General features: G+C 44.9%; 1 protein-coding gene across 1 annotated transcript in view; it reads right to left on the bottom strand.

Annotated features, from left to right (window-relative positions):
- The window catches only part of Sh3d19 (SH3 domain containing 19), a 181,707-nt gene extending 170,899 nt beyond the window's left edge, over positions 1 to 10,808 (bottom strand). The window contains exon 1 of the mRNA XM_087619553.1: positions 10,636 to 10,808. The gene's annotated coding sequence lies outside the window, so the exon portion shown is untranslated. The remainder of the gene's footprint in view (positions 1 to 10,635) is intronic.
- Between the last annotated feature and the right edge of the window lie 4,765 nt (positions 10,809 to 15,573).

Here is a 15,573-nt window from a genome sequence, read left to right as displayed (position 1 = left end):
AGGGGTTCCATATGTACTAAGTGTGTTAGTGACAGGGTCAAATGTGCCCTCCTCACTGAAGATCAGAACATTGTGACAGTGTTGCAGTCATAAGCTTGGGTCAGAAGGCTTCATAACAGTTATGAAGATAGCTTTTCTTTTTTAGTAGCAAAAATCAAGACTTATCTTGAGTAAAAAGGTAGAAAAAACTATTTCCAAATCAGAATTGAGACAAGAGGGAGTATGGCTCAGACATCAAGGTACTGCCAACACGAGCAGGAGGCTGATTGTGTCCTACCACCTGGGTAAAAGGCTGGGTATAGAGCTGCCAGACCACAGTGCCAAATGAAGATAGGTGCCTTCCTGGGGCTCCATAGCTGCCTATTTCAGTGAGACTCCAACAGCTCAAAGTAAAGAGCAGATGAAGAGGACTCACAGTGTGGACCTCCACAGAGTTATATATTCATGTGTACACACACACACACACACACACACACACACGAAATAGAAGTATCTATGAAAAGTTTAACCTAGAAATAAAAAAAAAATCCAATTTAAAAATTGACATGTTGGGCTGGAGAGATGGCTCAGTGGTTAAGAGCACTGATTGTTCTTCCAGAGGTCATGAGTTCAATTCCCAGCAACCACATGGTGGCTCACAACCATCTGTAAAGAGATCTGATGCCCTCTTCTGGTATATCTTAAGACAGCTACAGTATATATATATATATATATATATATATATATATATATATATATATATATATATATATATATATATACATATATATATACATATATATATAATAAAATAAATCTTAAAAAATTATAAAAAAAAGAAAAAGAAAAAAAATTGACACGTTCAGGGATGGAGAGATAGCTCAGTGGTTAGGAATGCTTGCTGCCCTGGCAAAGGACTGGAGCTCATTTCACAGCATCCACATTAGGTGATTCACAACTGCTTGCAACTCCACTTACAGGGGATCTGACACTTCTTCTGACCTACAAGGGCACACATTCAGATGCACACATCCACTCACAAAAATACAAATAAAAAATTACAAATTAGTTTCATTTTTAAAATTAGATGTTCAAGAGCCAACACACAAAGCCTGATAACCTGAGTTTTATGCCCAGGACCTACATGAGGAAATGAGAAGATAATTCTCAAAAGTTGTCCTCTGATTATATACATGCCCTGTGGTGTCAAGACCTACGTGGCCACTGCAGAAAGGACATCATGACACAGTTCCCACCCCTGGAGCAGAGCTAGCAGTGCTTGGGCCTCCATGAGTGCTGAAGGTTACTAGACTAAGGTCTGTTTCTATAATAATGTATATAATTTATTTTATGTTCTTTCTTCAGGAGATGTTCTCCCTGCCAAGGTTAATGACTCCATGATAATTAGAAATAGCAGGAGTCCAGGAGGTGAGGGTGTGTCTAAAGGTCCTTAGCGAAATGGTAATTGCTGAAACCCTCAGGAATGCCCTTAAGACTGTGGGAAACAACTCTGAAAACATGAGTTCAAAAATATATAATCAGAACTTCTCAACTATGAAAAAAATATAAGGATGCAATTTGAAGACTACGAGGGGCTTCACTGACCTGAAAGAACATGTTAAGCCAGCTTGTCAGAAAGATACTAAGGAAGGAGATAAAGAGATTTGGGGAGTGGTGACCTCAGGGCAACATCCTACCCAGCTAAACTTATTGTTTTTGCTTACAAAGGCAGGCAGATTTCTGAGTTCAAGGTCAGCCTGGGACAGAGCAAACTTAGGCCCAGGTGTGGTGGTGGGTCTGGTGATCTCAGAGCAAGATCCTACCCAGCTAACTCATTGTCTGTGTTTACAAAGGCTAATAGGTCTCCAAATTAATTTGCTATGTTTAAAAAAAAAGCGTACTTGCTGTCTCTTTCTAAGAATCAAGGGGCTAAGGTCATAAAGTGCTGATTCATGGGATAATCAAAAGGGAAACTGGAGTAAATGACTGAATTGGTATGTAAATAAAAGACTGGGCTTAGGTCTGCAAGAGAGAGCTCTACCCAGAGAGAACTTCTTGGAGAGTGAATACAGCTCTTTTAGAATTTTTTTTTAGCATCATTTCCTTTTGGAATTTGTCTAGTGGGTTTTCTGGGCTATCCAGAGAGATTTTAGATCTTTTTCTAGCACTAGAGAGCTGTCTGTAGCAGAGAGCCATCCTGGGTAGAGAGCTGTCTAGGGAGCTATCTTGAGCAGTACACAGAGCTGTCAGCTTGTACCCATGATTGATTTTTGTAGTGCCATATTGGATTTGGGCCTGGCCGCTTTGTAACTGCATGGCCACAGTAAAAGTCATGGGATTGTTGGACAGAGGCCTCTCCCATGTATTTACGGCACAGGAAGAAAAGACCAAGTAGTAAACACCCGATATCTCCACTGCATGACCTCTGCTGAGCCCGGCTGATGCATGTGGAACTGACACACCTGGACCACACCTGGGTGGTGGTCAATTTACTTCTGCCTTTTACTTCCTCAGCCTTTATCCTTGAGATTTAGGCTGGTCTTCTGGGATTTCTCCCTAATTAATTCAGGTCTCGTAGTTGGTCTTTTGTTACCGAAGTCAGGAGCCAGGTAGTCACGAGCCAGGGTTTCCCACTGTGCTTCCCAGTTATTTTCTACCTGGAGACTTGGGTATATAAGTGGTGAATAAAGCTACAGGAGACTCTCACTCTTCTTCCTCACTCTCACTCTTCCTTCCCATCTTCCACTCTCCCTCCCTCCCTCCCTCTCTCTCTCTCTCTCTCTCTCTCTCTCTCTCTCTCTCTCTCTCTTCCTCTCTTCCTCTCTTCCTCTCTTCCTCTCCTGGCTTGACACGATAACCTGTGTGTGTGTATGTGTGTTTCTTTCATCCCGTAGGCTTTCGCCCGATTCTCGGTACCAGGTCGGTGCTGGCACCGACAGATTTTGTTGTTTTTTTGCCACTCCCAAACACCCCTTCCTCACGACCCCCTCTTCAAGTTGAGGCTGGTCCTTGGCACCATGGTATTTATATACCCATACACATGTATACACACATGTATGCAATAAATAAACAGGTGAGAAATTAAAAATAAAAGACCATTAATGCCTGTGACTATTAATTTTTAAAATACCATTCTTCAAATTCTGAAAGGAAGGCAAATATATAAAAGAATACAGGTATAATTGCAGATGACTGTAATCCCAGTACTCAGAGAGCTGAGGCAAGAAGATTGTGAGTTCACCCTGTGCTATATTGCAAGAGGTAGCAAGAAAGGGAAGAAAGGGAGGAAAGGGAGAGAGGGAAGAGACAGAGAGAGACAGAGACAGAGACAGAGAAGGAGGTTGGGAGAGAGGGGAAAGGTGCTTATTTTCATTCTTAGGAAAATATAAATAAAAAATCATATGACAGCTATTCTAATTGCTACATTTCTTTAAATCATAACACAAACAGATGATGGGGATAGCTATCGTATTATATGGGGGTGCCCATGTATGTCTAGGGCATGTAAAATGGTTTATCCAGTTCGGAGGACAGTTTGACAATTCTTCAAAAAATTAAGCTCAGCATTATCATTTAACACAGCAATTACCATTCCCATTGAATTCCTGAGAGAAACAGTCGATTCTAATTATAGTCGATCACATCCTTGTACATAAATGTTCTCCGTGGCTTTTTTCTTAATAACTTAAAAGTAGATGAAATTAAACATTCATCTGTTGTTGACCAGATAAACAAAATGCCACATGATGGAGTACTATTCAGCCATAACTATTGAAGGATGGGTATATGCTATCTCGTATACGGACCTTGAAGACATTATGCTAAGTTAAAGAGGCCAAAGGCAAGATTCCTATGATATGGGATCCTATATTAAATGTCTGGAATAGCTAGCCTACAGGGACAAAATGCAGCTAAGTGGTTCCCAGCAACAGGCAGGAGTGGAGGAGTGTTAGCTATGTTTCTTGTTGGCTGTGACGAAATGCAAAAACCGATGTCAAGGAAGAAGAGCATAATCTGGCTCAAGAGTCTACTGTGGTACAGTCCTCAGTGGTGGGAGCAGGCAGCTGGGCTCACATCTCCACAGGTTCGGCAGCAAAGAGCAGAGACGCTGACACTCAGCTGACCCTCTCTTTACACTTGGCTCCCAGAGCACGCCGTCCATATCCTGGGTGGGTCTTCCTTCCTCACTTCAGCCTCTCAGGAGTCTAAACTGCCTCTAAATCCAGTCAAGTTGGCCAAGAACACGGGGAGTATTATGGTGTGACCTGAATGAAAAGTGTCACTACAGGCTCACGTGTTTAACCCCATGGGTGCCAGCTGATGGCACTGTCTGGGGAGGTGTTGGGGCCTTTGAGACATGGGGCCTGTTAATGTAGGTCACTAGAGCAAACTCCTAAAAGTCATAGTGACCACACTTCTGGTAAGCTGTCTGCCTTCTGACTCACTAAGACGGTCTATTTCTAAAATAAAAAGAGATTAGTATTATAGTATGTTGCAGATAATGAAAGTCAATTTTCTTAGTATATCAATTATATATTTCAGTAAAGCTATTTAAAGGTAAACACCTCACCACAAAAGCACAGAAAACAGAAACAAAAAGGAAAAAAGGTCAGGTAGGAGTTATAAGACAACCAATGGTGTGACAACTACCTGCCTGTGTTGGATTTTCTTGCTTGTCACCTTAACTACATCTAGAATTAACTAAAACCCAAGAGGCTGGGTATACCTGTGAGGGGTGTTTTTCTTTATTAGATCATTTGAAGTGGGAAGACCCACTTTTAATCTAGATCTTTTGATGTGGGAGATCCACTATTAATCCAGGCTGTACCTTCTGCTGGCAGCCTTTATCAAGGACATCGAAGAAAGAAGCTTGCTCCCGCTTGCTTGTTCTCACAGCAGGTCCCTCCCTTCACTGGCATTAGAGCCTGTTACTTTGGGATTCCAGTACATACTGAAGACCATCTGAGACATCCAGCCTCACAGACTGTTCAACTACTGGATTCTTGAACCTTCCACTGGTAGACAGCCACGGTAGACTAGTAATAACCTAGATGACCACCAGACCAGAGCCATGGGGCCTGGACAAGGAGCTAACCTAAAACTACCACCAGTTGGGTGCACAGGCCTGGTGAGGGGGTGCTGGTGCAGACCATGCCCCAGATGACCCCTGCCCAGCACCATACATAATGTGTGAGCGGGACATAGCACTCCTGAGACCACTTGTGAGATGACCTCAGACACTCAGAGATCCCAGGCACCACTTAGAGGAGCAAAGTGGCGGAGAAAGGGAAGAGAAAGAGAAACAAAATGCTGTGGGCACAATGAGGAGAGGCAGAACTGGAGACTCAAAGTTAGTGAGGACCAGCCTGATGTAAGCAGCTGGTAATGCCCCCTGGGACCATGGTGGGGCCCTGGCCTGTGCTGCCACTCGGGGCCATGTCTGGATCCATGGTCCTGTGGCAGCAGGGGGCTGTTACCACCAAAGACCAGTTGTCCCTTGTCTGGGCTACCTCCCAGGAACATGTTGATGCCAGAGGGCCGTGCAAAACCAGCCCTAGCCCTCACCTGGGCATCTGGAAGAGCTGACCCTGAGGACATGAGAACAGGACAGCTGACCCCACCCCTAGCCAGCCGCTGTACTCAGGAGAGCGAGCAGTACCGTGCTAGCGTTTTGAGCCAGCCTAGAAGATGTAAGCATGCAAGACCTGGCCTACCATTTGTCTCCCGTGTGGTATCGTGGATGAGGGAGGATACCCTCCTCTCCACTTGCCCCTCACCACAGACAGGAGACGTGGCTCTGGGGTCAAAAGAGCAGGAAAGCTGGCCCTGGATGTGGGGGCTGCAGGTGAGCCAGCCCTGAGGGTGTGAATGTGGGAGAGGAAGCTGGCTCTGCCTCTTGTCTGCTGTGTGGTAGCACAGGTGAGGGAGAGACCACTCTCCTCTCTTTTGCCCTTACCACCAGTGGCAGGTGAGAGAGCTGGCCCCAGGGTCATGAGAGTGAGAGTGGCCATGCCCCTCACCAGATGCAACACTTGGGAGAGCAGGCCCTGTACCTCACCGAGGCAGCAGGGTAGAGCTGGCCCTGGTAGTTAAGGGTTGCTGGTGAGCTGGCCCCGAGGCCGTGAAAGCAGGAGAGCCAGCGAGCTGAACAGCTCAGACACCTCTCAAGCCCAGCCCCAGGGCTTTGAGTTGGCCCCACCCCAACATCTGCTCCATGGATGAACTGCTGGAGTGCATGAAGAGGCTGGTCCTACAGATCCAATGCTACAAGATCTCCATGGCACAGGGCAACAACGGGATATCTGAGAGGAGACCCAGTGAGGATTCCAGGATTGATAGAGTAGCAGAAGCCAGAGGGAGGTCTCATACCAGACCGATGAATGAGACATTGCAACGAATATTTGCAAGCAAAGAAATGTGGACAAAAGGGAATACTGTGGGACACACTGTGGGACACTATAGCCTCCACAAAGAGGTTTTTTTCCTCTGTTGAGGGGTAGGTTACAAAGATGGAGGGTGGGTATGAGAGGAGGGAGACACGAGTGGGATTGGGGTGCGTGATGTGAAATTCACAAAGAACTAATAAAAAACTAGGAGATAGATACTATATCATGTGAAATAATATGTATTACTATATGTATATGTACTAACTTATATAATGAATATAACATGAATCTATATCCATTATATAAGTTCTGCTTCTCTAGAGAACCCTGACTTTGGTATCAGACGTGGTTCTAGAGCAACAGAAATATAAGAGTAAAATCTTTAAAAGATCTGAATAGTCTTTTCAATTTGCCATCACCCTCGGTTACTGACGCCTCTTCAGTTACTGATGCCTCTCCTGGAAGAGAGTACTAAAAACCCACGGTGTAAACCATTTTATAAACTTAAGGAAAGAAAAATGCACTTGATTATCCTGATTTACCAGTTGTGAGAGGCAACAGATTTGGTGACCCTGTTTATAAAACTTTTAAAAATTTGTGGAAAAATAAGGAAAATGATGGTGGTGACTAATTACTTCAGCGTCTCCGGATAAACTGACCAAGGAAAGGACTGAGCTCCCTGAGAAGATTAATCACCTTCTAGCATCTTAGAACTCAGTGCAGGACAACAATGCACTCGGTGATAAAGTTGACCAGCTCCAGATGCACATAGTCTACAGGTTTCTAAGTGTGCCCTCAAAGAGACTGTGATTCAGTCTATGATCTGTTCTTCTAGAGAACCCTGACTAATGCACTACCCAAGTGCACAAGAGCCTGCGCACAGAAGGAGAGTTGTAAGAAACATGGGATGAGCTCAGACAGGAACACAATTCATCTCTAAAGCTGTAAGGTATTAAAAATGTTTCTATCAAAAAGTACACGCGTTTCGGAGGAAAATGTTCTTTTTTTAAAAAGATGTGTTTATTTATTTGTTTTTACTATGGTGTGTGTGTGTGTGTGTGTGTGTGTGTGTGTGTGTGTGTGTGTTGCTACGGTAAAGCTTCATGACCACAAACAACTTGGAGAGGAAAAGGTTATTTCATCTTACAACTCTCAGTCAAAAGCTCTACGCTAAGGAGAGAAAGGGCAAGATGTCAAGGTAGGAGCCTGGAAACTGAAGCACCAACCACAGAGGGCTCAGCCTGCTTCCTCATAGGACTTAGGACCAAAAGGTGGCACTGCCCACAGTGGTCTGGACCCCCAACATCAATCACTAATCAAGAGAATGCCTACAAGCCAATCTGCTGTAGGCACAATCTTAACTGAGTTGTTACAGTGTCGGGCAAATAGAAACAGAATAGGTACTTGTTCAATGATTAGAGGAACATAATGTTTCTTTTTTTTTTTTTCTGCTGAAAGTAAGAGTCTAAGTCCTCTCACTTAAATATAAAGTAACTGGAAATAAAAGTTACTGCTGAAGAGGAAAGAGTAAGAACGGGCAGACAGATTAGAATATTGGATTTAAAAGGAGGCATCTTCAAAACATGGCAGGATATTAAGAGTGATTAACACCGGATCGTGGGCTCATGAAAGCACATTAGTTTTTTTTTTGTTGTTGTGATGATGACAATATCTGATAGAACAATTTAAGGCAGGTGTTTTAGGTAATTTTTGTTGTTGTTGCACCCTGACCAAGGCAACTTATAAAAGAGAATGCTTACCTTGGGGCTCCCGGTTCCAGAGGGCTAGAGTCTACGGTCTGAGTAAGAATGTGGTTGGAATAAGAATAGTCCCATAGTCTCTGGTATTTGAGTGCCTAGTCAACAGCCACTATTAGAAAGGCTTAGGAGGTGAGGTTGTTGGAGTAGGTGTGGCTTTGTTGGAGGTCTTGTGTCACTGGGGGTGGGCTTTGAGGTTTCAAGTGTTTCTTTCTTCCTGCTGTCTGTGAATCCAGATGTAGAACTCTCAGCTAGTTCTCCAGCACCGTGTCTGCCTGTGTGCCACCATTCACCCACCATGGTAATGGACTAAACCTCTGAAACTGTAAGCAAGCCCCAACTAAATGTTTTTTTTTTTGTTTTTTGTTTTTTTTTTTGTTTTTTTGTTTTTTTGTTTTTTTTGGGAGCTGGGGACCGAACCCAGGGCCTTGCGCTTCCTAGGTAAGCGCTCTACCACTGAGCTAAATCCCCAGCCCCAATGCTTTCTTTTCTAAGAGTTGCGGTGGCCACGGTGTCTGTTCACAAGAATTGCACACTAACTAGGACAGTCATAACAGGAAGCGGGGAAGCAGGCAGGCGTAGTGCTGGAAGAGTAGCTGGGAGAGATAGGGAATGGTATCCTAGGACTGTCTCAGCCCGCCAGCCGCCCAAGTAATGACACAGAGACTTCTAATTTATGAGCGCTTAGGCCCTAGCTTAGGCTTGCTTCCAACTAGCTCTTAACCTTAAATTAACCCATTTATTCTCATCTGCCATATGGCCCGTTACCTCGCCTCATTCCCAGTGCCAGTCTCTTCCCATCTGACTGGCTAATTTCCCATGCCTCATTCTTTCCCAGAGTTCTTTTTTTTTAAATTTATTTATTATGTTTATTATATAGAAGTACACTGTAGCTGTCTTCAGACACACCAGAAGAGGGCATCAGATCTCATTACAGATGGTTATAAGTCACCATGTGGTTGCTGGGATTTGAACTCAGGACCTCTGGAAGAGCAGTCAATGCTCTTAACCACTGAGCCATCTCTCCAGCCCCTTTCCCAGAGTTCTTATCTCTGCCTGGAAGTCCTTCCTCTCCTCTCCTGCCCAGCTATTGGCTGTTCAGCTCTTTTTTAAACCAATCACAAGGTATCTTAGGCAGGTGAGGAAGGAGAGAGACACACCTTCACACAGTGTACTAAAAGATTATCCCAACCGAATGGCATAGATGTTTGGTTTGGTTTTACTTTTTTCCACACAGGGTTTCTTTGTGTAGCCCTGGCTGTACTAGAACTAGCTCTGTAGATCAGGCTGGCCTTAACCTCACAGAGATCCACCTGCCTTTGCCCCCCAAGTGCTGGTATTAAAGGTATGCACCACTACTAGGCCGGCATAGACTTTTGAAACCCCAGAGCCCACATCTTCTCTAACAATGCCATATAGCCTAAACTTTTCCAACAGGTTCCACCAACTGGTGACCAGGTTTTCAAATATATGAGCCTATGGGGGCCATTCTCATGCAAGTCTCCATAGGGAGAAACAGTTTATTTTAGCTTCTGGTTTCAGAGAAGCTCAATCTATCATAGCAGGACCACTTGGCTGCCGCTGAGCATGTGGTGGATGTCTTAGTCAGGGCTTCTATTGTTGTGAAGAGATACCATGACCATGGCAACCTTTATAAAGAAAGGCATTTAACTGGATCTAGCTAACAGTCCATTATTGACATTGTGGGAAACATGTTGGCACGCAGCCAGACATGGTGCTAGAGAAGGAACTGAAAGTTCTACATCTTGATCCACAGGCAGCAGAAGGAGACTGCCCCACTAGGCCTAGCCTGAGCAAATGAGACCTCAAAACCCACCTCCACAATGACCCACTTCCATCAACAAGGCCACACCCACTTCAACAAGGCCACACCTCCTAAAAGTGCTACTTGTGGGCCACACATTCAAACACATGACTCCATGGGGCCCATTCCTATTCAAACCACCACAGTGAAGGGTCTCTCTATCATAGTGGGACAGGGAGACCTGAAGACCAGGTGCTAGGTATTACTTTGAAAGGTCCACGCGTACTGACATACCAGAGAGGCCCACCCACTACACGCTTCTCACACTTGGTTAGCACAGTGCTTTCTTAACAGGCAGAAAGCCCTGGGTTTGATCCCTAGAAATACAGAAACTGGGCATGTTATACACTTGTATATACTTGATGTGTATACACTTGAGGTCCCGGCACTCAGAAGGATCAGAAGTTCAAGGTCGTCCTATATGCTACATATCAAATTCAAGGCCAACATGGGATATATGAAACCCTGTCTTCAAAAAACAAATAATAATTTAAAAAGCAAAAGCAGACAGACAGACACACATCAAGGAGTTGGGGAAAAGAGTAGCAATATAGTAAACTAAAAAGCAAAACCAGACAGACAGACTGAGAAGGTTCTAATTTCCACTAACCTAGTACACTGCATTTCACTTCAGGGAATCCCCCCTCAGTACATTACTGTAAAAATATTCCTCACTTCCCATACCTACCTCCATATTAACTTCCAAATGTTCTTCTTCAGACCTTCTGTTCATTTCCACGGGTCAAGAGCAAAACCCCTACCACAATTTTTGAGCCAAATTTGATGAGAGCTTTAATTTAATACTGGTCAGGATGATAGAGTCTGGCCAGGTCCATTACCGAGTTCCCTGAAAATGGCACCAAGTCTCGTTTTTGCCGAGACTTATAAAGGCAAACCCATAAGGCCATCTTTCCTATCAGGTCTAATCAGGGGCAGGCATATATGCTGACATATTTCCTGCCTGAGTACCGCCCACCTCTACATGTGTACTTCCTGACGTATTTCCTGCCCACACGCCGCCTGCCTACATGGGATGAAGCACATCCAGAGCAATTAGGTCAAACAAACGTGTTTAGGGAAGGAAAGCATGTGGCTTGTCATCCCACACAAACAGCCTCCGGTGTTTCAGGAAGTACCTGTCTTTGGACAAGGAGCCAACAGGCTAGAGGCTTTTTTGTTTGATGAATTTCTCAGGCACAGCCATTAAAACTTAAACATTACCTCAGCTCTCACATTTTCATCAAGCCATGGTTTCCACAAAACTGAGGTAGCCTTGAGCTTCTCTTCAGCCCATTAGAACACAGCAGAAGCGGTGATGCAAGACTTCAAGGCAAACCTTAGGAGGCCTTGCTTGTTTCAACTCGTTCTGGAAGCCTTTTACCGCAGAGGAGTCAGCCAAGATGAGTCTGTTGGTAAATGAAACACTGCCTGTCCCAGTTGAGGCATCGAGACCAGCTCACGGCAGTTGTCTTTCAAACGTGTCAGACAACCTGGGACAACAGCAGCAGCAGAAACTGAGGACTCCTGAGTGACACCTCAGATAACCGCTGCTGCAGCTGGCTGCTGACTCACAGCCAGCCAGACTTGCTGTGTCTTTTTGTCACTGAGGTTTTGTGGTTGTTTGTTATGCAGAATTGGCTGAATCTGTGTTCTCCAGGAACTAACTGGTCAATTAAACATGAGAGCAACAAGGTTGTTAAAGAGCTGTGGCTGCCCGGAGAACAGATGAGCACTCTCATTACTGTGTGTACCTGACCAGACCTCTGCTACTCCAACTGGAGGCCCCGAGAACAAAGAACTGCACTCCACTCTGATAGGTTACTTCTCCAAAGGCGAAAAGAAGCAATTCAGTCAGACCAGATTAGAATATATTAAAGGCAGGTTTATTGGGAACTTGCTCTCTGCTGGTGAGTTCACTGGCCCCAAGGACCAAGACGGGGGGGGGGGGGGGGGACGACACAGAGACAGAGAGACAGAGAGAGACACAAAGAGACACAGAGAGACAGAGACAGAGAAAGGGGGAGAGAGAGACAGAGACAGACAGACAGAAAGAGGGAGAGAGAAGGAGAGACAGGGAGAGAGGGAAAAAGGGTGAGCATGCAGAGAGTGGAGAGGAGACACCAAAATGTCTGCATTATTAAGGGGTTATACTTTGTGGGATGGGGAGCCTATCCCCTAGGCTGGAAAGTTCAGGGTTGGGAGCAGGGTATGCCAGGTAGAGACCAAAGGATGCTGGGAGAACCTGGAGGTGATGTCTGCTTTGATATGTAAAATATGCACCTCAGTTCCTTGTCCCTGGGTTCAAAACCAAACACACTCCAAACACACATGGGCAGGCCCTTGAGTCACGCTGCTTGGCTGCCTGGGAGCTGAGGCACTCACAGCTGCAGGCTGCAGGCCTGCAGCACCTTCTGTGACTGTGAAAATGGCTTTTTCTTTTCAAGCCAATGTTCTTGTTTTGTTGAGACTTGGTCTTGTCACATAGCTCAGGCTGGCCTTCAGCTTGCTATATAGCCCAGGTTAGAAACAAACAGGGCTGGGTGTGGTGACACACACCTTTAATCCCAGCACTAGGGAGGCAGAAGCAGATGGATCTCTGAGTTCAAGGCCAGTTTGGTCTGCATAATGAGTTCCGGGACAGCCAGAGATAGCTAGAGGAACCCTGCCTGGAAAAAAGCAGAAACACAAACAGACAAAACAAACAAACTCCTGATTGATCTGTCTCAGGTGAGTGTGTGCTGGGAGTTTAGGCACACGTTTACCTCCGTGGCTGCCTTTTATTAGCCTTCTGATGATAGGGGTTGAATCCAGAGCCCCATGCATGCAAGCTCCATCTCCCCCATCCCCCAACAATACATTTTTACTTAAGGAGTTACTTAAGTGATTCTTTGCATGGCCCGTCAAGGTCACTTTCGTTCGTCTAAAACCACAAGATTTATCGTAACGATTGCCCTTTTTGTGAGAAGTGATGCCAGCTCTACAGTTGTACTGTCAGCCTTACACGGTGATTACAACCAGATAAAGAGAGGATCAGCCATAAATCAAGAAAGAGTTCCGGAGTCAACCTGCTTCAGCTCCCCTAGATACAAACTGCAGGGTTATTAGCGGCCCAGACATTTGTGATGCTGCAGACATCTAAGCATGCACCAGGAGAATCTGAAATATGACTCGTCTTGTTCTGGATGAAATAGCTATTAGAAAATCACACACGGCTCCTGCCATGTTTGCACTGGAGTGCACAGACAGGCGGTGGGCATAAACCAGCAGTGGTTTTGCTATTACTTGGCTCTCTGAAAGAGTCTTGCTATGTAGCTCAGACTTACCTTGAACTCACAGTTATCTCCCGGCCACTGACTCCCAAAGGCTGGGACCACAGATAGGAGCTATCATGCCTGCCTCCTGCAGCAGTTAAATAAAGGACTTATAGAATGCTCCCAATAGGCATGATTAGAAAGGTACCAGGCAGAAACCCAGTGGGTAATTTTTTTCATGACAATGTCCACAACAATTGAGAAAGAGTTCCTAAACTTCGGTGACGACCAAGCAAGTCTTTCTTGAGGGGAGATTTGAGTGCCACAGTTATTTGTGAGGCCTCTTACTAATATGAGGCAAATCCACTTTTCCACGTGTGTTCAGGAAACAGCATTTTTCTTGCTCCACTATCGCTCCTTAATTCCTTCTGTCCCCAGATCCCACATCTCCTAGTGATGGCAGCTCACCTAACGGGGTTTGGCTCATTCATAACTTGGCTTTCTTATCCTGGAGAACTCAAAACATCCTTCTTGGGCTAGGTAGCTCTGCTTTCTTCTCCTCGGTTACTATTCACCAAAGGAAAGCAAGGAAACCAGGAAGCACTGACTGGGGCTTCTCAAGTTCTACTCTTAATCTCCCCCAGTCCATTGCATCAAAGCAGCCTCACTTCCTACTGATGGGGACCCCAAGACGGTAACTCTGCTCACCTGCTAGCCCTGTCTGGAGGAATTCCACTGCCTAGAGGGCAGCTATAGTTTTAATTCAACAGAACTCTTCTGTATCCTGTGGTTAAACTATGATTCTGCTGATAGCAGAACCTATAACCATGAGCTTCCAGTTCTTCATCCCAGGATCCTTGCCTACTTCTGATTGCCAATACAGAACCATGTGACTGTCTCTGGTATAATGTATATGCAGCACTCAGAAGAGTGAGCCCTGTCATCTCTGTGTATTGCCTCTGCCTTTGTATTTCAGCTATGTCCTGTGTGTGCTCTTACTGTGTATGTGTATACATGCACATCTCAAATATATACACGAGTACATATATTTGACACTCAATGTGCAAGATGCAAAAATAGGAAACTTTTAAAGAATAAGTGTTACCTCATCCGCCAAAAGCAAATCTGTAGAACACATGGGCATAAAACCCAAACCCCGCAGAATAACACTCACGGAACAAGTGACCACTGTTAGTCCTTCTCTTCAAATAATAATGAAGCCTATCTTGGAAAAGCAGGGCTTTTAGGAACTGTGGCTTCAGGTTCAAAATATGATAAAATACCTTCAAGCATCAAACGTGAGGGAGCTTTCCTGAGAGAAGGTCATTTTTATCCAAAACCTTCACACATTTGAAAATGAAAATAATGATTGTTTATTTATAGATCTCAGACCTTCTACCAGTCTTTTCTCAGGCCGTATTAAAATCCTTGTCCTTTGATTCTTTCTCTGCATTCCAGCCCACAGGGTAACCTTTCAAACAATTTCCCCTCCCCCCTCCCTCCTTCAGTCTATTCCAATTTTCTCCTAACTTTTCCTTGTCAGTTTGGGTTTCTTAGCTGCTGCACTTCTGGCTTCGCCATCCGTGAAATGGGAGGACAACAGCTACCTCATAAGAAGTTATTGAGAGTACGAGAGACTGGATTGTATAAGATTGCTGGGGTTGCTAGAACAAACGACTGCAGTATCGGTGGCTTGAACAACAGAAATTCACTGCCTCACTCTTTTGAAGGCTGGGTGTCTGAGACAGTGGCAGAGGGAAGCTCGCCTCCCTCTCACGGCTCCTGGGATTCCCACAGTTTCTTGACTCTAAGCTTAATCTAGCCTGTTTCCTGTGTAGATGCTCTATGGCCAGATTTCCCTTTTCTCTAAGACACCAGCCATATTGGGTTAGGAGTTCACCCTATTCCAGTATAATGTCATGTAGTTACATATGTAGAAACTCGAAACCAACTAAAGTCACAATGTATAGGAGTAGGATGCTCACAGGAATTTTAAAGAGACTCGATTCAACATATGCCATATATAACCCCCAGAACAGCTCTTGGCATGGAGCAGGCACTCTGTACATCTCCACTCTCTACTGAGTACTGCTGTAGTTTGGATCTGCTATTTCCCTTGAAGTCTCCTATGTTCTTGGCCCCCGAAATGTGGTGCTAGTAGGTGGGGCTTACTGGAAGTTAGGCCATCTGGGGCATACCATTAAAGGGCATAAGGGAACTCCGGCCACTCCTTACTCCATCTCATTTTACTTCCCAGCCATGAATGAGGTGAATACCTCTGTACTATGCCATCATAGGTCAAAGGCAAGAAAGCCAGCAGATAAGCAAGTGGGTAGAACCAGGAAATATCTTGAGTGAGGTAACACAGACCCAAG

This window comes from Rattus norvegicus, chromosome 2 (genome assembly GCF_021556685.1).
Source record: "Rattus norvegicus strain SHRSP/BbbUtx chromosome 2, alternate assembly SHRSP_T2T, whole genome shotgun sequence".
Taxonomy (NCBI): Eukaryota; Metazoa; Chordata; class Mammalia; order Rodentia; family Muridae; genus Rattus; species Rattus norvegicus.
The sequence above is the reverse complement of the archived record's forward strand: the minus strand, read 5'-3'. Positions and strand labels throughout refer to the sequence as shown.